The 24112-nt window shown below is 33.7% G+C and overlaps 1 pseudogene; it reads right to left on the reverse strand.

Moving 5' to 3' along the window:
* Positions 1-232: 232 nt before the first annotated feature.
* On the reverse strand, positions 233-14578 carry LOC127738706 (S-methylmethionine--homocysteine S-methyltransferase BHMT2-like; annotated as a pseudogene).
* Positions 14579-24112: the final 9534 nt, after the last annotated feature.

Raw genomic sequence — 24112 nt, forward strand, 5'->3', positions numbered from 1 at the left:
TCTACACACAAAAAGTAGGTGTCTGACAGATCCGAAAAGTATTCGAAAAGTGCTCACACTTTTCAACTAATTTTTGGTGTGGAATTGGTGAATTTGAAACATTTCTTGCATCTGTTTTAATCAAACACTGTTATTTTCAAAAAAATTTTATATTTTGCTGTTTAAATGTTTGTTGACATAAAAAGAAGACTTCTTTCCATTTAGGCTGGTGTCAATTTGTATCGAATCTTTGTTATTTGGGAGCTAACGTCTTTCTGTATTCCATATGATAGCTGTCGAAGTTTTTATCGCCCCATATGAAATGCTGCGACATATCCGGAGAATATTTGTTTGCAGGTGGATTCCGACCGTATACCTCCGCAACTATTCTAATGAAATGGGATGCATTTCCGCAACAAAGCCCAATATATTGTACTCCCAGTTCTTTCGCCTCCTCTGCAAACTTCCGAATTTGGGTCCTACTGCTGTAAAAAGCGGTTTAATCTTCAGGAAAGGCTTGTCTTCCTAGAACGAAAGTTATTCCAAATCTAATCATCACAACTGTACACCACTCTATAGTTATGTTTTGATTTATCATTTTGGGATAGCTGTTTTGTCTCTAGTATTTTCGATATAATTCAAATTAAAGCTTTTTCCTTTAACCTTCTTTTGACCAGTATAATCTTTTCCTATCACTTGACGTCCGTTAGTAAATTATTAAAACAAAGTGTATACATTTATCTAGAAGGCACTTGGCCATCTACAACAATGCTTAACCACCACAATTCCAGGTTTTGTTTTAGTTATTTCAACAATGATCATGGTATGAGATAAAATATATCTTGAAAACGACACTTTTCTTCTCACATTTCAGTCTAATGAACGTTAATACTGATATTTTGTATGTAGTTGTAAAATGAGACGTTGTATACCAAATGTGAGTTTTTTTAGGTTGATCTATTTTGTAATCTATAATGTTGCCAACTTCTTGAAAAAGATATCTTCTGCTGTCAGTTCTTATTGTAGGTAAGAAGGATCTTATACTATAATGATTTAATAATCATTTTTTTTTAAATATATATTAAACTGGCATTATCAAGAAATAGAGTTTTTAATTGACCTCTGGTTTACATTTGGACATTCCTGTTGGAATTATATGTGCTCTTCTCGTCGACTTAGTTTTAATCATACAGAGGTTTATCTAGAAGAATGAACAGACTATTTTTTTAACCCTGTATACCAACATTCCCCATGTGAAATTATAAAATTGTTTTGAATAAACATTGAACGACAAAATTTCTTCTTATGTGACGTTTACATTTTCTGACGTCAGATACGCGAAGCAATGAATGTGGTTTTTAATTTGATAGATGCTTTTGTGCTTTTTTGTAAATGATTGTTTGTTTTGATATTGTAACACAGTGATGACTGCTGTACCCATATTTTGACTATTTTATTTATTATGTCCGTTTTGTTCACGCATCGTTGTTAATATAACGGAATTTGATTAGACTGTCGTACAAGTGAGAGGTTTAGCGCTATAAAACCAGGTTCAATCCACCATTTTCTACATTTGAAAATGCCTGTACCAAGTCAGGAATATGACAGTTGTTGTCCAATCGTTTGATGTGTTTTGTCTTTTGGTTTTACCATGTGATTAGGGACTTTCCGATTGAATTTTCCTCGGAGTTCAGTATTTTTGTGATTTTACTTTTTTCATCGTATCAATGTACTGAATTTGAAATAAAGGAATCTACATGATAAGTTCATGTTGCAAGTTTTTCAGCAATTCTATGATGAGAAAATGCATCCCTGTTAGTACAAGTTGAATAGGGCCATCTTACTCATTGAGTTCCAAAACATGTATAATTAGATTTGGGGACTCATATACTTGTACAAGCAAATAACATATATAATTTATGTTTATTTATGTTTTTTTGTTGAATACAACTAAACGTACTAATCCATTATGGAAAATCTATGCTCAATTTTTCACTGAATTTAGTAGCGAAAGATGTGTTCTTCCTCAACTGCCAGAAGCACCATGTTCAATTTGAAATCTGACAGGAACATAAAAAAGTTACTAATAACTGCATAAGGTTTACAGGATATGCTCGTCAAATAAATATTGAAACTGATCTACGATCAAAATGGAATATTTTAGATTATTAAATGAAATGAGCAAATCAGCCCTAATACGGATAAATCAGCATATGCAATACTGGTGATGTTGTCCTGTCGATATAAATCCGGAGTTAATATTTGTTTTCGGACAGGGTCAATACGGGGGCCAATACGGAAAAAGCCGTATTGGCCCCCGTATAAGCCCATGGGCTAATACGGGACATTCACTTCCGGTTTCAATTTTCTTACGCCTAAGCTTACTTAACAGTTAACTTTGGACGTATCGTTATGCATAAAATACATTTGTATTCATATATTTGAACTTAATATCATAAAAAAGTTTAAATGATGTTCTGTATTTTGTAACGTCTTGAAACGGAAATATTTCTCAGCCCTTTCGAGTACGACTTCAGATTATTTTTACTGTTTCATTTGCGTTGATCAATCATCAGAACGCAGACGATTCTAGAGCAAGAATAGTTCAACTGTCTGATTTATTCTTCCCAGCTACTTTATATTTTCTAGATAAAATGAATTGTAATAGCATAAGGTTAAGGAACTGGACGAGAAATCAGAAATTACATCTGACAATGTTGACAAAAAATCCATCGTGAAATTGCGAAAAGACAAGTTCATATATGAATTTCTGTATCTTCTTCTACTTTAAGGTAAGTTGCTTAGTTTTATTGGAGAATTAAAATCATTTGATAAAAGTATTATTAACTGGCTGTTTCTGTATTGGCCCTGTTATAGATTCGAGGTTAGCTGTATTGGACCCGAGACTATAATAATAATCAGAAGTCAGTTAAATGGCCATGCAGAATGAAAGCCTTAAATGATATATTTGAAAGAACACACATCTGTCCTAGGGTGATTACACGATGAAATTCGTGCAGTACTACGTTTTTCAATAATGTACAAAAGAACTAAAGAATTTTTTTTTCGCCATTGCATAGCCCATGTGTACTGATCATGATGGCTACAATACAATTGTCCTAAGGATGACCTAAATTTTAGTTTTAGGAACACTTGGTTCAATAAATTCCTTATAGGCATCAACTGTCTATCAAGTAAACCATGATAAGAAATGAATAAAAAGAATATTGACAATCATAAAGACAAGGAGTTATGACATATAGAATGTTTCAAGATCATATAAAGAAAATTTAAATTTCGTTCGGCAACAGTGACCAATATCTCTATCACACCAAGAAAGTGTGGATGTAATACTGTATTTTTGGTCGTTGAGGCCGGACAATCTCAGAGATTTGAAAAATGTGACTGAATTTTCAAAAATGATTTTTTATTTTTTGAAAAGTTGGAGGGGACAAAGAACACACATGCATTAGAATAAAGCAAGATGAACTCATAAAGAATCATAAACAGGGGATTGTCCAAAAAATGAATAAAGTGAATGGGAAATAAAGGCAACAGTAGTATACCGCTATTCGAAATTCATAAATCGATTGAGAAAAAAACAAATCCGGGTTACAAACTAAAACTGAGGGAAACACATCAAATATAAGAGGAGAACAACGACACATCAGAAACACAACACTAAAATGCAACACACACAGAAACGAACTATAATATAACAATGGCCATTTTCCTGATATGGTACAGGACATTTTAAGAAATAACGGTGGGTTGAACCTGGTTTTGTGGCTAGCCAAACCTCCCGCTTTTATGGTAATGTTAAATATAACATTAAAATGACAAGACTACATGACAGGACTACAATACAAATAAATGGGAGAACATACAGGACAGAGACACACACAAATAATAGCTATCAAAAGGTACCAGGCTTATAATTTTTGTCTTTTCATAAATATCTTAGAGAAATGTAGGCTTGAGACGTTAAAAATGACATTTTCCATATAATAAATTTTCAAGGAGCATTATCAAAATAGTTGATCTCTCGGTAATGATTTTTGAAATTGTAATAGACATTACTGATATAAACCTTTGATATAAATTTCATAAATATTTGGCAAGAATTGTACACGTGAGGGTGCTTACAGTGCAATTTTATGAAGATTTTACCTTTCAAAGGGACAGAACTCCTGAAGAAAAGAAAAAGATCTGTCTTGATATTCGAACTTGTCCCAGATAATGTCGAAATAAACCTTCGATAAAAATTTCATAACAATCCTTCAAAAGGAAATGTACTCTTGAGAATACTTAAAATGCATTTTTCCATGTTTCATATTGCCAAGGGGCATTATTCCTTTTAGAATACTTGATCGAAACTGATTTTCGAAACTTCTAGGAGACATTGCTGATATAAACCTCTTATATAAATGTTATTAAAATATGGCAAGGATCGTACACGTGTGAGCGCTTACAATGCAATTTTCTGTGTAATTAATATTTTCAAGGGGCAAAACTCTTCAAAATAGTTGATCGGCACTAATTTTCGAAATTGGTCTGATGCATTACTGATATAAACCTTTGATATAAATTTCACATCTATCTGGCAATAATTATACACGTGAGAGCGCTTACACTGCAATTTTTAGTGTAATCATTTTTTCCAAGGGGAATAACTCTTAAAAATAGTTGATCATTGACCTTGTTCGAGACAATGCTGATATAAACCTTTGATATAAGTTTTATAAAAATCTGGCAATAATTGAACACATGATAGCGCATACAAGACATGACGGACGCCCGGTACTTTTGCCCATTGCAATGCCTCGCGAGGGGACAAAAAGTAAAAGTCCATAAAATCTGAAAAAAATCAAACGCTCAACTATCACGTCACACGCAAGGAAACGCTCCCATTTTTTCAAGGTTGACACAGTTTTACACAACTTGTACTCACTCCTCTGAAAAACCGATTAAAGCACCGTACTCCTCTCAACTTGTACTTACTATTCGCCATTATTTGGTAATCTAAAAGCAGTTTGAAAACTGTGCAAGGATACGATTTCCACTTTCCCATCATCATCGCCAAATAGCTATATTTCATGTTTTAATGCACTAAATACAAGAAATTCTTCGAACATTATCAACAAAATACAAAAGCCCGGCTGTATAACGGTCGCATGTAACGTGACATGCTCTTCATGATGTGTTTTAGGGAAGAAGCAATTATTACAGGTAAGATATAGAAATGAAAAAGATAACATGCATGGAAATAATATCAGAAATCAACCATCCTCCCCAAGAAATGAAAAAAAAAACCGAACTGATTGTCCAGATTATATGATTAAACAAATATTGTCTTTTGATTTGAAAATTGTGTTTCTATTTAATTTTGGATTTTTTTTTAAAAGTGTATATCACTAAAAAAAATCCTCATTGGAAGATAGCAAGGTTTCTTTTAAAATGTTCTTTATTCGATTTGAAGAAGTCAAATATTAAACGGTTTTTTGTTCACATTGTTCTGGGGGAAAAATAGACATAGATATCCGCATTTATGTCAAACATTTTTCTATGAAAAATCATCTTTAATATATGTTATCGTGTTTTGTTTATGTATAAGATATATTGCATTAAAAAGTTACTGACATCACCCATATCCGCTGTTATTTCAAGACACTGACGTACAATGCACATGTATGTATTATATTGCACCTTAATTAATTACCTGTCTCGGGATTGGTTATAGACTGAAATGTAGGCTCATCTGGAGTGGTCCTATAAGGAACAGGAAGTGCCGCAAGGGGACCCTGTTGTATAATAATTATTTCATTTACCAATAACTATAAAGCTAACAAATATCCATATCTAATGAACTATAATTTTACTAAGACAGGTACCTTATCAATGTTTTGGTTCAGTCAGAGCAAATAAGAAAAATTACTACGGCAATTGAAGAAGGTTTCTCATGTCAGGGGCGATAATTTTCAAAAATATCTAAATGTGTTATATTATTCAAAGATTGTCTGTATAGCTATACTTCAAAGTTGAAAAATGTGAAAACAGAAACATTAGGTGACCAATTACTGCATTCAATTACAAGTATCTTCACTAATAAATGTACTCACAAAATGTAAATATAATGAAGACAGACGGACCAGCTTATTAACTACGAATTCTGAGAAAGTCACACCAGAACCAAAACGCTTTTGCAAATACACATCTTGATCTGAATCCGACAATTTTTATTTACAAATCCAGAAAATAGCTTCGGATGCACAAAATTTATAAATTGATATTTTCGTTACTTTACATATTGATAATAGATGTTGAACGATAAGATTTTATCTTTGATTTTAGTTTTCAATTTTTTTGTACAAAAAAGTGAACAATGAAAGCCAAAAGTATTGGAATAAACGTTTTTTGTATGTTAACATACCTTGTATGTTTTTCGAATGTCCCGAATCAAAGACAACATGGTAGTAGGTCCTCTTCCACAGTTTAGCCCTACAATATCTGCGCCCACAGCATACACCAAACGTTAATCCGTCTACTGTTTTGTCATGGACACGAGCTATCATTGTAACAACAGCAGGAACTACATTGGGCAGAGAAAATATATTATACACAAAGGACATTGAACAAACTTTTATAAAATGTTACAAACACTGCACTACACTGCACTTCACAGATAAGAAGATTAATTAAGCTTTATAATTTTATATACAAAACATCTAATATCCTACAAAGTATAAATCACATAAAACACACCAGAGCACTTCAGTTATATTATCAAAATGATACAGAGACCCCCCTTTTCGGTACGTTAATCGTTTTTCAACATCGTAGTAAACGTAGTAAAACATCTAGGTCAATCAAGGCTAGGTCCATTTATTCAACGGGGATGCATACTGTGTCAAAGGTACGTGTATTGTACGGGTTGCATCGACTGCGGTGTATTTGGTTTGCTCTGGTAATTTCCTTGGTATTAGGAGTGAACGCCCTGGTAGCGGTCCGCAGTCTCCTTGAAGACTGCTGTGCACTTGTTTTTATACTTCTGTCCCACCAAAGTCTCGTGCCCCTATGGTGATGGTGGGCAAATTACGTAAAGCTGATTGGATGCTGATCTCAGGTCATTAGGTCACGACGTCAATAAACTTGATGATGCAAATGGCGGCGATTGCGAATGTTGACATTCTGTCAAGTCGGGAAATGGACAAACGGGACTTAACTAATCTTACTCTTAGCATGTATGGGCCCCAGTTACAATATTCGGGCCTTACGCAAATAAACTAGCAAGGTAATAAAGCGGGAACGTGTGAAATAAGGGTAAACAGAAGATGGGAACTGTCGTTCAGTCAAGGGACCCCCCCCGGTCAAACAGTGAAGACGAACTCTATATCTTTACTCCCAGATACCTTACAAACAATATTTACATACAATAACAATACAATTATATGTAATGATCATCAAATGTCTTTATAAACACGTTGGCTAACAGTAAACGACGGACGCGAAAATAGAAGTGAGTGTTTACTGATTAGCCCGAAAAAGTCCAAACCTACAGCTTAACCCCTAAACCGTAACAATATCTAAAAACAACTAAAAACAAACGAAAGAAAACATAGTTTCAATATCTAGATAGTCTGGCTTAATATGCAATAAAACATAATGTTAATGGTGCAAAACTTACAATTTTGTGAACTTTTGCGCTTTGCTCACAGACATTTACTGTGACACTACATAATCTAGGGACGGTGTAACATTGTAATCAGTTGTGGATACTTATAACAAAATATATGTATCTTTTGTACGTACAATATGAGTACCTCATGTCGTGTATTAGTTCACATTCGACATCCATTTCCTTTACACAAGTATTCAAAACAAAAAAGCAAATAACAAATAAGACTGAAAATTGATATTTGGCTTCTCCGCTTAAAATTCAAAGCATGGTCGGCTCGGAGTCAGAATAGTGTGGGCGGGTAGGATGATATGTCTTCGTTCGGACAGTAACTTTGTGAGTAAATTACGTAAAATGAAAAACCAGCTCATCATTTTAACTCAGTTAAAGGTAGGGTTTTGCAGATGCTAATTTATTTTCATTGACAGCATATTTTACGTTTACTCCTTCGCATTGAACATAACATTAAGGATATTACAGAAACAGATACTAAGTACTATAAAAAGGAAATGTGGTACGATTACCAATGAGATATACAACTATCCGGTATAGTACAAATGAAGTGTGCTTTATGTCTTGATTCAGATCTCGAAAACGAGAATCTGCTGGGAACCAAGCTTAACAACATGCCTTCTTTTTTTCAATTGTGAACTTTAGATTTTGTAGCAATATTGAAGAGCTTGCACTCCTATTATTAATTTCTTGATAGGCGATAGCAGTTTATAAAGAAGCTATTGAACAAACTTGTTATGACGGACGCCATTTACTTGGTTGACTGTAAAGAATTATATGTGTCACAGATGACTATGTTCCACATTTCGCAGCTACGATCTCGTCCTCTTTTTCGTATTTGTGACATCACCAAGTTTCATTTGCCTTGAGCAACAAAATGATGTGCCACTTGTGGAACAAAAAATGCTTACCCGTTAGGAACACTTTTTGTGGGTTTCGTGTTGGTTTTTGGTAGTCTTTTTGTCCATGAGGCAATTGTGTCTTTGACTAATGGTTTTATATTGAACTTTTTGTTATCTATGGTCCTTTTTTCGTATTTTAAGATTGTCTGAAAACGTTGTGTCTGGATGTCAGTAAGGAAAATCATTAAGGAAAATTCGAACAGTTACCTTTCCTATTTTCTTTTATGCATTCTAGTGCTAAAGCTGCTTCCCCATATTCACTGAATGTTTCGGCCACAATATAATCCACTCCTTCAGATATAGCCCATTATATTTGCTCCTAAAAAAGAGGAAAACAAATCGGAATATATGACAAAAATCGATATGACACGAAATGATCGAATTCGGAAGCAACAAAAAAAGATAAAAAATTAATAACAATTAAGCACACAGTTATGTAATATGAAAGAGGCGGAAGATAGCAAATGGATATTCCCTCATAAGTTGGAGACTGACAGTCAAACCATGGAAAAAATGAAAAGAACCCAGTTACCGTCTAAAACACAACATAGAAAACTAGTCTGATCAACACTAACCCTACTAAAAACCAAACATAATATCAGGTGGTGAAGAAAGGTAATTAGATCATGCTCAAAATGGAGCACGATCGAGTTTCTGATGCAAATACAAATTCGACGATAAGTCTCGTTCGTGGAAAAGAGAACGGGACTGTTGTTACGACAATTAGAACATGTCCGTCGACAGCTGTGAAACAGATATTCAATTATTGTCAACCAAAATGACTTCAACTTTACCACTTGGAATCCTTGATTTAAACACTTCCTTGTAAGCAGCAACCCTTTTTCAAAGAAATCATGATTGAAAATGCAAGCTCTGGAATATCCTATGAACTTAAGATATATATGCCAGCACTTGTGGAATCTTGTTATATAGAAATTAAAAGTTTACAATTGGAAAGTTGAAATAAACTCTTTTGTCGTAAAGTGTTGTTCTCAACCGCACATAATAACCGAGGTCAACTCCTAAATGTAAATCATAATATGAGACAGACTCAACAGTATCTGTGGTATCCTTTATTTCAAAGTTTGATTGGATACACGAGTTCAACATAGTCTAAATTATTTAGTGAGGTTACATCATCTTTGAAGTGGAACTTAAGAGTTAAAAAATAATGCTAGCTTAGCTTTTTTCCATTTGTCATAAGAAGTTATAACACAACAGTTAATGTTTAAGTTCAGGCGACACGAGGTCTTAAAAAACCCGACTGTAATATCAGCGGTTTAAGTTGGAAAAAGATTTCCTACACTGTGTTGTCCTTGTTGTCCTGTAGTGAAAACCAATTGTAAATTGCACTATTCAATAGTAAGTCAGATTCGAGAAAATGTTTCCAATCATCTCGGTGGCTTTTCCTATAAAATTGTCAATAAACTCCTGATGCAGACCAAAACACTTTAGATTATAACAACATTCGCATATTTGATTTTGAGACCGCTTCTTATTTTAAAAAGGACGTCAATGAACATTGACTAGCACTCTTGATGGAAAATAAACAGACTGAGCGAATAAAATATATTTCCAATTGCAGACACGTTTTGGTAAATCAGACTTAGTACCCATTCGATAACTAATTGCTGTTTAGAGGCATCAAATTTGCAACGGAGGCGGATATTACGGCATTTCACTATGCGCCTTTTTCTTATTCTGTAAAAGCCATTAACAAAAATTCAGATATAATTCTGCAAAAATTTAATCACAAAAATACTGAACTCTGAGGAAAATTCAAAACGGAAAGTTCCTAATCAAATGGCAAAATCAAAAGCACAAACACATCAAACGAATGGACAACAACTGTCATATTCCTAACTTGGTACAGGCATTTTCTTATGTAGAAAATGGCGGATTGAACCTGGTTTTATAGCGCTTAACCTCTCACTTGTATGACAGTCGCATCAAATTCCATTATATTGACAACGATGCGTGAATAAAACAAACAGACATAATAGGTAAAAATGTCAAAATAGAGGTACAGCAGTTAACACCGTGTCACAATCTTAATATTTGATAATTTGTCTGCAAGAGTAGTACAATATTTATCTTATACAGCATTTGTCTCTGCAATTTTTTTCAATATGAAAAATTCCATAACAGCGATTCCTAAAATCACCCATAGTGCAACCTCTGTGTCTGGTTGTTCTTCCCTATAGTTAATAATACAATGTTTAATGATAAAATTAAAAGATAGTTTAATAAAGACTAGAAGAGCAAAATTAAGTGAGTGCCCCAAGCTATTCATTCAATAATACAACGGTACTGATTGTTTTCACTCACTCATTATCTTTGGGAATACACTGTGTTTGTTGTCTTCCTTTTTCCTGTATAGTTTTAGTTTTATTGTAATTTTTTCAATCAAAAAATCATCACAATTATTTGTAGACCTTAAATTAAACTGTAATTGTTGTGCTCCTCGGGGCGTCTTGATTGACAATAAAAATTGTTGTTGTTAATGATAATTGCTGGCTTGTTTCACATCTTAATACTTAAATAAAACAAGACAAGATGGCTGAATTTAGAGTTTTTTAAATTAACATCCAGAATGTTCCTCATTAGTTCGGTTATTAAACGTGGCATAGGCATGGCCAAAAACTTGAAAGTTTGTGATACAAAATAGATAAGATTGGTTTTTGTTTTCTGTGGAAACTGTTTTTGCTGGAAAAAATAGTCGATGTCTTGTCAACAATATAAGAAGAACAAATGTTTTATGTACAAAAACAACAGTCAATTTATGTACAGTCAAACGAAATCAATAGCGTTAACACTGAAAAGTGTCATTATACATTACAATTAATCTTACCGACAACTTCCATCACAGGAATGAGTATTTTTGAATAAGTGTTGTATAGGCATTTGGTCGTCAATTTGTTTTGGGGGGGGGGGGGGGGGGGGGGGTTGAGGGGACTATGTTTTTGTAATGAATATCTGATAGAAAAATTTAGTATTTTACCTTAAATATAGCTCTAGATTTCTCTACAGTATCAGGACAATCTCTTTTGTATATAGTCGTATTGTAGATATTTCCCGCTAAAAGAGTATTGGTACGATTTGCTACTTCCTTAGCCAGCCGAAGCGCTTTTAGATTCAAACTTTTTAGGTCGTCTTCTCTTCGGATGAGCTTAAGATTCTCTCTGTGACCATAATACTGAAAAATGATTTAAGAAACGGTGAATTAACAAATGCATTCTTTCGCTATAAATGAAAGGTATGTTGGAAAATTGCAATTGCAGTATAAATAAAAAGAAAAGTGAGAAATACGTTAATTTGACTGCAACACAAAGACTGAAACATAACAGACATCTTACGGCTAATAGGTCAACATATGGTCTTCAATTGTTGTTTTACAGTAAGGTAAGCCCCCAAATAGTCAATTGTCTAGACAAGTTCACCCCTCACAACCAAACGGATGCCTTCTCTGAATGACCGGTGTTACTGCTGGACGAGAGTAGTTAATGTGACCATATATTTGTAAACCCCAGTCAACCCTTGCGATTAAAGCCTAACTTATTCTGAGGTATTCCTTGTTTTGCGATGTTTGTTTATGTCTATGTATCGTATTCATTAATTGACGAATGTAAAATTTTCAATATTCTTATCGTAACAAAGGATCTATTTTTAAGTTCATGACTTCCTAATATTCGTGAAAATCTACACATCATATTTATGAAATAAATGATTGCCAAAAAAAAAAACCATTTTATCTAAATCTAAAGCACACTCAACAGCTTAAAATGTGAGATAGACAAAAGTTTTACACAAATGAATCGTTAAAATATTTACTACCTTAAACGAAAAAAAAAAATATTTTCAAATAAGCATCAGAATGAAATTATAAATGACTGTAATTTATTTTAAGCCTTGTTGAAATCGGTATTTCTTTTACTTTAGAAATTATTCATTTACTTAGCCCTGCTTATGTCATCTATATTGATGACTACCTTTCAAAAGATTTACGAAAGCATGACGTTTAATATTTGATTCAGTGGATTGAGTATCCCGGTACAACTATTTGTCACTAAATATTGTTTATTAGGTTACAAATGATCATCCTTGAAGTGAAAAGTTATATCTATTTTGAGAATTCCTGTAATCTCCAGTTCACTTTTTCGAGGGGCATTAGCTGTCAAATTCTTGTTTACAGATTTGCCCCAAATTTTCATATTTGATTTATATTGACGTATACTAAGTATTCAATTACAAAACGAAAAAGAAAGAATTAACAATACAGACTCGTTATATTGTACCAATATTTCGTGTGTTAGGCAAGCACTTGCAATCGTATAATGGCGATTTGTATATATTTGTTTGATTTCATGTTATAGATTAAAATATGTGTATATCACCGTTTACCTGTACAATATTTATTTATTGTGGGTCCAATCAGTCAACAAAATAGTATTCCTGGTGTCTTCCTTGTTTCACTTTTCAATGTTGCCATTCTTTTTTTAATGAATGAAACACCTGCTTAACACTTTCGCAACCCATTTCCACTAAGGTCAATTTGAAGGTTGCATGAATACGGATTTAATGCCTGTACCAAGTCAGGAATATGACAGTTGTTGTCCATTTGTTTGCTGTGTTTGTGCTTTTGATTTTGCCATTTGATTAGGGACTTTCCGTTTTGAATTTTCCTCGGAGTTCAGTATTTTTGTGATTTAACTTTTTAAATGAGAATGAATTATTGACTTGCAAGTCTATATTATATCAGCGATATTTTTAGCTGATTTTGGAGAAATTGAACGAAAATGACTGCAAATATTATATCTTTTTCGGCTTTTATAAACACAATATAAAATTTCAATTGTTGGTCTAATTTGTAGCTTAAGCCTTTTTAAACAATAAAGAAAGCAACATTTCGTAAATCGTACCAATTTATGTTATGGTAGAATAACACGAAACACTAGCTACTCAATTCATCAATAAATACTCCAAAGGTTGACTTGGTTAAATGTTTATGGTCACCAAGAAAAAAGTAAAATAACAAAAATACCGAACTCCAAGGAAAATTCAAAACGAACAGTCCTTTATCAAATGACAAAATCAAAAACTCAAACACATCAAACGAATGGAAAACAACTGTCATATTCCTGACTTGGTACAAGCATTTCCTTTTGTAGAAATGGTGGATTAAACCTGGTGTTAAAGCTAGCTAATCCACTCACTTTGATGACAATCGCACAGAATTCTTTTATATTGACAACAATGTGTGAGTAAAATAAACAGATATAATAGGTAAAAATGTCAAAAATTGGGGTACAGCAGTCAACATTGTGTTACAATCTTAACCACTATAATAACAAATAACTATTTTCCCATCCCGTAGTATAGCTTGTGTTGTGATTGATTAATTTTCGGTCGCTTAACACGACCAGTGGCAAATATTTAATGCATTCTTAGGTTGAGGAACATTTTCTTTCTATGAACTATGTTATGGAAATGATCCAGCAGAGGTAGATCAATATTTGCTTTTTCTACCTGGATTATTTTCCTGTTTAAAGTAATACAAGTAAGTATGGGCATGAATATGTCATACTGCAAGTGTGTATTTATATTATATATGTATTAATTCTGTTCTAGTTTTATTTCATTTAACATTTGATTTAAAATTGCGATATAGCCTTTTTGCGCTGATGCAGCGTAAATCAAACATCAACGGATCAATTAAAATCTTTCAAACAGAAAGCGTTAATAACTCAAAATGAATTTAGGTTTGTATAAAAATTGTAGCGACACAGTTGTAAGTTTTCAAATGTATTCCTACTGCAAATGCCAGTACTTCATCGCTCCCTGCATGTACGTATTCTTCATGCACAGTTTTTACTTGTTCTGGATGCTCCAACACAACTTCTGGAACAAAACACCCAGTCCGTAAATATCCTCTTCTCTCGAATTCAAAAACATATTCTTCTGCAACTACGATATTATCACCAGCTTGTATTCTCTCTTTTATCCCTTAAACAAATATGAAAAAATCACATATTCAATGAACGTCTCTGTCACAATTTTTGGCAAGAACAAGGCCAACAAAACCAACCAAGAACAAGGTACAGCGAAAAATAAATCTGAATGATCCGTGGAGCCTCATCAGCTCAACCGGGACAGTAGACAATATTAAGACCCAGTTTTATTTATTTTCTGTTTACTGTTCAAGTTTGAAAAAAATCCCATTTCAAGGACAAAAATTATTAGCCAGTTCACCGTTACATCTCGGTCATGTTGTCCTATTTGTAGACCTTTATTATTGTGAATCATGTGTACTCTTATCAATTTCTAGCTATCTATTTTACTTGCTATCTATTTTACTTAAAGAAATAATGTTAAAAAAAGCCCAAATGGGTTATTATCATCATTTAAGGGTACAACTCCTATAAGGAGTAGATTGATGGTTGTTTGCTTTACTTCCAGTAGCAAATATTTCATGCATGTTCAAGACGAATACAAATAAACAACAAATACAATAGGTAAGTAATGTAAAAGGGGTCTGTCGACTGGGATGAAAGGAGATAATTTGGACCCAATCGAAAATGAGGATATATTGGAAAGAGACAGAAATTTAGCCTGTCATTAGACCACCTACGAACCCCTCAAAGAGTTGTAGCAAAGGGTCTTCTCGTGCAGAGTGCATTACACTCTTTCTACACGATGCATTGGTCCCATTCTGACCGAACGTGGCTGCGTATTTATAATCCCGCACTGCAATACGGACGCCCACTTTTTGTAAAAAACTCGAAAAGACCAAGAGTAACCATATGTTTATACCCACTCCCCATGAGGTTGGGAGAAGATTGACGACTCGAACAATTTGTGTTATTTGTGGATCTTTTAACAGTTGACCATTTTAGCTGTTCACGAGACAATTATCCTATAAGGAGTCAAATGCTGGTTAAGCCATTTGCAATTTTTGTAGATAATTTCAATTGTATACTATTTCTCTCTGTCGGTCATAGTTTTGAAGATAATAAACGAAAACTCAAGAATGAACGACGACGACGGATTCAAAGTGATGTCTATAGCTCACATGTCCCTATAGGGTCAGGTAAACTAATAATTATAACAAAACCCTCTCGAAATACAACGTTTTTTCTAATTCTTCGTCAATTTATCCCTTTCTGCACCCATTGTATAAAAAAAATTTAATCAACGTGTGGTTCGTTTGATCTCAGTTCTTCATTGGTTAAAATCCGATTATGACGTCGAATTTTCTTGCTTTCCTCTAAATTTCCTATTGTGACGGCATGAAAAAAGGCGACCATGCCTGATGACGTCACATAGAAAGAACACATCTTTTTGCAGATCATTCGAAAAGAAGGAATAAATTTGCCTGCGTATTGTTTAAAAATCATTAGAGAAACAGATTCCACCACCAAATCTCGTGTAATACGATATTTATCCACTCTCGACAGTTAAATTTTAAATATTTAAAACGCTCGGCGAGCCTCGCGTTTTAAATTTGAAAATTTAACTGTCTCGAGTGGATAAATATCGTATCACACTCGATGCAGTGGTAGAATCTATATATATCAGTATATTCAAACATTTATTATATTCAGTGTCATGTTTACGTCTTGTATGAAAAGACATGACTTTTTCTGGAAAGAAGGAAGGTATAAAACATTACCCTTTTTCGGCATTGTCCTTTAATTATATGCTGGTTGTACGGTTCTTTACTTACATCTGTTTGAAAGAATCAACGAATATTAAGTATACAAATTATGGAAATCAGTAACCAGCATTATCTCGTTTTTACATCATATAGATATTTTCTGCCAAGAACAATTGCAATATTAACTGTGCTTTCAGACACAGAAGACAATCAACCGAGGCATTAATGTGAAAATAAGTGAAATTGAGGTTGACTTTGCAAGGAAGATTAATCTGTCAAACAGCTAAGAAAATAATGATTTGAATATCTAAAACAACAATATTCTCTTATATGACAATAGATTTTATATCTAATCATTTAGGTGTTTCTAATAGACAGGGCAGTTTTCTTCATCCATGTCACTGAATAAAAGTTGACGATAAAGGTAAGTAAGATTGATTTGTTAAATAGGTTTTTTTTCTACGTCACATGTACAGTTTATAGAAAATAAAAGTCATTCGTTGATTTTCTATTCAAAAGTCATTACTGGTCGTTGTTTGATTAACGTGTAGTGGCAAATATTTCATGCATATTCAAAACGAGGACAAATTCAACAATGTTCCTCCTACAAAGTAAATGGCCGTAATGAAAGCATTTCTACAAGTTAATAACATTGATATGTATTTGTACAATTACGTAATATGATTTTTTCTCAACTGCACTAACTATAAAGATATGTTTGTTTTTGTTGTTGAACTTTTACATTATTTAAATAGTATAGCTTTTTCAAAAGTCTATGGTATGTTTTGTTCTTTAAATCTACTTACTTGAAACTTTTTTAAAAGTGGCCTACGCTAGATTGCTTTACGTCATTAACACAATAAGGCGTGATTTACCTTGACATAACTTATCAGTGAAAACAGGTAGTCCAACCATGGTAAAAGACTATAAAATTCGCAAGATGCAATGACACGCTTCTAAGTATTGTGCTTTAATGTGCGTAAACAGGTGTACGATTTTTTGCAACTATTGAATTATACTATAGCACAAGTTGCATAAATAAACAATCGAATATGATTATTCACTAAGTGATTATAAATATTTCTCTCCAGTAGAACATGTAGTTACATTTTGTTCAATATAACTTGAAACCCAGTGCATTACCGCAACAATAATTGCTGCCAGTATTCTCCCCACTTTCCGTGTATTTTTGGCGCCAAAAATAGCATATTGTGCTGTTTCTAAGACATTTTAAGTGCAACATAGTGTGAAGTACTCATTGATTCAATGTCATAACCGTTTAAATTGTCAGATCATATTTGTAATATATAACGGCAAGGTCAGAAAGATAAGAAATGACAATGAGAATAGACGATAAACTATGAACACTCAACTTACACAATTTACAAGATAGACAGTTGTGAAAAGGGCATTAAATCTATTCTCATTTTTTTTTCTTTGCGAATAATTTCAATATAACAAACTTTCATTCAGATGGGATGTTTATTGAAAATTAATTAAGACATATTATTTCGTCATATTCTGAAATTTTGTTCATAGAGACATAGTCACACATAAAAAATCTTCACATTGTTATTTGTATATTGTTTTAGACTTTAGAATTTTAGGATTGAGATTTAACTTGCTGATCTCTTGTCAAAACCAATGTCATACTATTACGTTATTGGTAAAGGTAACTCAAGAATAGAGCTTTGGACGCACGAAAATATACAAAATGTTACTTACTAGCACAGGAGTTAGACATGAATTTGTGATTTTTACTCCTCTTCTTATATCATCGACTGGGTAATGGGAAAAACAACTGAAGATGCTCCAAGAGTATTAAGATGGAACATTTCATCAACATTAGATTTTGCTGACTATCTTGCCCTTTTATTACATACCCATCACCATTTACAAGATAAGAGTAACCGCCTAAATAAATTTATCGGCCAATTTGGACTTAAAATCAGCCAGAAAAAAAACCATATGTCATGACCGTTAACATCACTAACCCAACTCCTATATAGGTTGATGGAAAAGATCTTCACATCACAGAAACATTTACATACCTGGGAAGTACAGTAAAAAACGATGAAGGCGCAGGAAATGACATCATGAACAGATAAAACAAAGCCAGAAATATATAAAGATCACTTAGCACAGTTCACTTAGCAAAGGTTTGAAAATCATCACAGTACAGTAATCAAACCAAGCTAAAAACTGTACCAGAACATAGAACTATCTACTCTGTTATATGGATCAGAATATTGGAGGATGACAGAAAACATCCTAAACAAAATGTCAGTTTTTCATACCAAAAGAAGAATCCTCAGCATTCCTGGCCAAACAAAATATCTAATGAAGACCTAAGACAGTACAATCAAAATTGTATGACTACAATATTAATCAGAAGGCGCTGGAAGTTGATAAGATGTGTGATTAGAAGAGATAGAAATTCCATCACTAGAACAGCATCACATCGGACTCCACAAGGAAGGCATATGTGGATGTCTTGTAGAAGGAGAAGTGAGGACCATGAATAACACCCGGGGAACATGGCCAAAGATAGACCGAAATGGAGAACCTTTGTTGCTGCCCTACATGCCAATGACATACCGGGCACTAAGTAAGTAGGTAAGTAACTAGTACTGGGTATATACCCCAGATGGCGGACTGTTAGTCACTGATGGTTTCATCAGCTCAGTAGCCAGTGCTATAAATGTTCTTCAAATTCTCCTTTGATAAATATATAAATTATCTAAAAAATGAGATGTCCCCTCCCTCGGGCAAAGATGGCTTTAAATGAATTTGGCTATTCTTTTTAGGTCCCTTTTGACCATAAAGCTCCGCACGTTTTCAGGTCTTTCACATCCTTGGCTTTCATTTTTATTTGGTTTTAAGCGTTCCTTATTCAGATAAATCAAGAAAACAGCAGTCTTTAACGCCCCCATTCCGATCAGATATGACTGCGTATCTATACATGTACATCCGGAACAGCCAAACAGACACCCCATCTTATCAAGGGATTTACTGCCGGACGTGATAAGTTCACGGATGATCATTTTTTTAAACCAACGTCAACTCATAACATATAAAGGGAAGTTATTTGATAGATGTCTAGTACTTCTTAATTTACTTAATATATAGGGACCAAAAAGATGGCCCATCGTAAACTTTTTCTTCAGAAAACGTATTTTTTATTTTGTAATCAAATCCTTGAAGTCGCCATAGGAGACGATATTAAAAAAATGGCTAGCTCTCGATGCCTATTAGAATGCACTCTGAAAAAAAGCCTTAGCTGATTTGTATGCATAAGACATTTTTGGCGAACTTAAACTATGGGAATCAAATTTAATTTTTTCATAGTTTGTACAGTTTTTTAACAGTTATCAAGTAACACAACATGATATGATCTATCAATTTGATAAAGTTCTGATACATGTAGCGGTAAAATTCAACTGTCAGTAAGCAGATAATCACGATTTTTCCGAGTCTACAGTAATTTCACTCTTTCAGGGGTTAAACACGTTTGTTGTTACCTTTCTTTCATGCATTCTGAACTTAATTTTATCCGTCTGTGGGCTTAATTTCCCTTAAATTCCAATGTGACAAGTACTTGTTTACGTACACGAAGTCACTTCCGCTTAACGGTACTTTCTCTATAAAGTAAGCGATATATAATCAAATTGCATGCTGGCCTTCATTTTATATGTTACGGGTACTAAAGACTATGAAACAGTTACGATGATTTCGTTTTCGTCAAGCGGTATTAGAGAACCATTTTCTGTTTTCATTTGACGTTATATAAAAAAGTGTAAGGTGATAAGACTATATGTGTTTAATTTTACTGTTTATAATTAATATTTACATGTTACATGTCTTTTGGAAAATCTTAACGCAGATTTTTTTATTTAAAACTGCATTGTGTGTTATGAGCCAGAGTTTTCGCAAGCATTTCTAATTTATAGTAGATTTTCAGTTCTGTGAGTTGATATTACCGTCAAATATTAGTACAGCATCGCACTTGCAGTTCCGCATATCGTGTATTATTGTCAGGCTGAACAGAACAACTCAAATAAACAAACCATCAGTCAACAAGTCTAGTTAGGTACAGAATACATTTAGTTACAAAGCTATTTTATCCTAAGATATACTATAGCAAGCCAAGTTCTTTTTATAACTATTATTAATCTTTCGGAATATTGAACCAAAACCTAATTCAAAGACTTTTACGAACCAACAATGTTTTACAAATATTCCCTCTCCGGCAGGTCTTCAGCAAGAATTTGTTTCATTAGACCAGATGTGGAACCAGTTCAATGTTTACAATTTCCAATAGTATTTTTCGACAATTATAACACCGAATAAAGATATATTGATACGATATCCCAACACGTTGACAACCTTATATATGTAATAACAAAAAATCTCTCCAGACTTTGAATATCCACGTGCTTAAGAAACCGCGTTCATAATATAAATTCCACTGTCGCTAATCGAAATTCACCTTCAAAATTTAGCACATTTCACAATTGTGTTAAAGGAGGCAATGCCTCTGCAGCTAGATTGTTCAACAAACACGCACGTGGATATCCACAAATATCCCATGCAATGCCAGAAAATGACAAACCTGCTCCAGATTATCTTCAGATAATACTGTTCGTTCATCAGTGAACAGAAGAACTTTTTCTCTTCCCTTTTCATATGACATTACTTGAAAAACCCAAAGCCTCATACATCTTGTAACATGAACTAAACCGAAATGTAGTATTCAATATGTAGGGCAAACTGGACGTGAATTTTTCAAACGAACACAAGAACATCTATACCGCTTCCGCAGACCTAAGAAATTCAAAAGTTTAATTTACCAACATTTAGAAAAACACAAACACAATATTAAATTTTAAGTTATTACATTCCAACCACTTCAAACCGTCCAGAAACAACCAGGACAATCACATAAACAGTTTGAAGATTCCTGTAAACTTTGCGAACTTTCTTGGATTAAACGACTACAGACAGCCTCTAATGACAATATCATGGGCCAAGGGAACATATCGAAAACTTCCTCTATTGATATCATAACTATTGATGATAAAAGACAACGCAATCATATGTCTCATGGCAAACGCATTAACCGCAATGAACGAAATAAACATCGTTCTAATCTTACACTTGATGATTTTTTATCTATATTTAAAAACAATGGTAGACATCAATTATTATGTAAACTTGATCACATACCAATTAGTAAATTACATAATATTTATAACGAGTGTGATACAGTATGGTTTTTTAGTCCAAAATATGAGTGAACACGAATTATTACAGCCTTTTGTCACCATAGACTGTTCCCTCAAATTGACAAACCTGACGATCATAAAAAGTATTTCATCAAAATTAAATACATTAATAGAGGTATTGATTTTATTAATTTGTCTAGTATTTTTCATGACTCTACCGTTCAAAACTTTATACCTCCATATTTTGATAACATAGAGCCACCTATAATTTCTTATTCGTATAAAAAACCCAGTAGAAGTTTAATTTTCAATTATACGTCGGTTACATCAGACGTCAGTATAGAAAATAATGCTCCTTCGACATGAGACTGTGAAACATCAAAGTTTAGATATGATCCCTATTGCCATGTAATTACAGGGGACCTCAATATCGTGCAAGACCGAGAGGTTATAAACTTTCTGAAAAAAGGACCAAAATATCATCCACCGTCGAAAATAAATTGGGAAGAGTGTCGTCAGGTTATTAAAGATGCTCTTTCATTCTATTGTGAAAAATGATGTAAACGGGAGAAATCTGACAAAAAGTCACTTGATTCCTATTTGAATAAATGTATAAATATTGTTGATATTCGCATATCACATTTCGAAAATAGTTTAGAAATCAATAAAAAAATAAGTAATACGCTCATTTCTAGGATTTAAAAAAAAATCAAGTACTCGAAAAGCGTTTTGTGTTCGTACCGGCCGACAAAGCAGCCAACAATGTGGTGGTGGTATGACGTAAATACAACACGGAAGTCCTTAAGAATGAAATTATACATTTAACTACATTCAAGGCCGTACGCTCCACAGAGAGTCATATAGTAAATAATCATGTCACAACCACAGCTCCACAGAGAGTCATATAGTAAATAATCATGTCACAACCACAGCTCAGCTTAAGGCCTCTTCTGAACATTTGAAGGTCCCCACTATGTATCGGTTACCTAAACTGCACAAAAAAAAAAAAAAATATCGTTTCATCTCGTCCTCTAGTAAGTGTTCTACTACTAGAGTTTCAGTGCTTTTAACGAGATTCTTAACTACTATCAAAGAACTGATCATTAATTTTTGTAATAAAACATATGAAAATAGTGGAATTAACCATTTTTGGAGTGTAAATTCTAGATAAATTACGTGCTTTTGATGGTCCTTTTGATTCGGATGACAGTTTTGACTTTTCCACTCTTTACACTACACTTCAACACAATCTTATCAAACAAAAGTTTTCCTATTTAATTAAAAGGGCGTTCGATAAATCTAATTGCAAATTTATTTGCTGCAACTCATATAAAGCCATTTTATCAAACGAGAAAGGTAAATATGCTAGATATACTTACTGGAGGTGTGATGAGATGATTACAGCCATACATTTTCTCCTTGACAATATTAATGTACGTTTCGGCAATAAAGTTTATCGACATATATATATTATATACTTAATTTCATAAAATTAGTATACTCCGTTTTCTCATTATAGAATAATTAAGATTGGTATGATAAAAGAGAGGTGAATGATACTATAGGGACATTCAAACTCATAAGTCGAAAATAAAATGACAACGCCATGGCTAAAAAAGAAAAAAGACAACCAGACAAGCAACAATACAGTAAACACAACATAGAAAACCAAAGACTGAGCAACACGAACCCCACCAAAAACTGGGGGTGATCTCAGGTGCTCCGGAAGGGTAAGCTGATCTTGCTTCACATGTGGCACCCGTCGTGTTGTTCATGTAAGTACAAACCTGGTGATATGTCTAATTCGGTAGGTCACTTTCGGGGAACATATCCGTCGTCATCTGTGAAACAGATATTTCATAACGGTCAACCAACTGGTGATGACGTCCGTAAAGTTTACGAAGGGATGATTTCTACTTCACCACTTGGAACTCTTGGTTTAATAGCTTCCTTGTGAGCAGCAACCCTCTATCAAGGAAATCATGATAAGAACTACAAGCCCTGGAATATCGTATCAACTGGGAGATATATACTCCGTATGCAGGCGCTGTTGGAATGTTGCTACATAGAAATGGAATGCAAAGGAAATAAAGAGCTTGTTAGGACTTAACTCCTACTAACGGAAATTCGTGAAGGGATTAGCCGATACGTCAAGACCTTTAATAAAGGAATGCTAAAGGGGAACAAAATTTATCTAGGCAGAAAAGTGCCATAAAGCTTTTAAAACATTAAAACAAGACCTGACTACACCACCAATACTAGTTTACCCAGTTACACATAATTTGGACACCTATGCCAGTTTTACGCCGTGGGAGCCATACTGTCACAGGAACGATAGTCTTGAGCATGGTGTTGCATACATGACCAAGCCACTGTATAAGCACGACATTTCATACTATACAACTCCACAGCATAGGTACCTGTTATCCTGAAATGTCTTGTTACCGTGCAAACTATTGGCAGTTTTCCATTTTATGGTCGCGCGGACAGAAGCAGCTTCTACAAGGTAAGATTAAAAAAAAACTATTCCATGTGTGAGGTGCATATCGTACATGGGTCTGTAAACATTTTTTAGCTTGATATGTATGATTTGAAACATTAAATGTAGCACTTGACATTATTTTATAGGTATCTTTAATAATATTTAATCTGATTAAAATCAGAA

Source organism: Mytilus californianus, unplaced genomic scaffold (genome assembly GCF_021869535.1).
Source record: "Mytilus californianus isolate M0D057914Y unplaced genomic scaffold, xbMytCali1.0.p SCAF_1, whole genome shotgun sequence".
Lineage (NCBI taxonomy): Eukaryota > Metazoa > Mollusca > Bivalvia > Mytilida > Mytilidae > Mytilus > Mytilus californianus.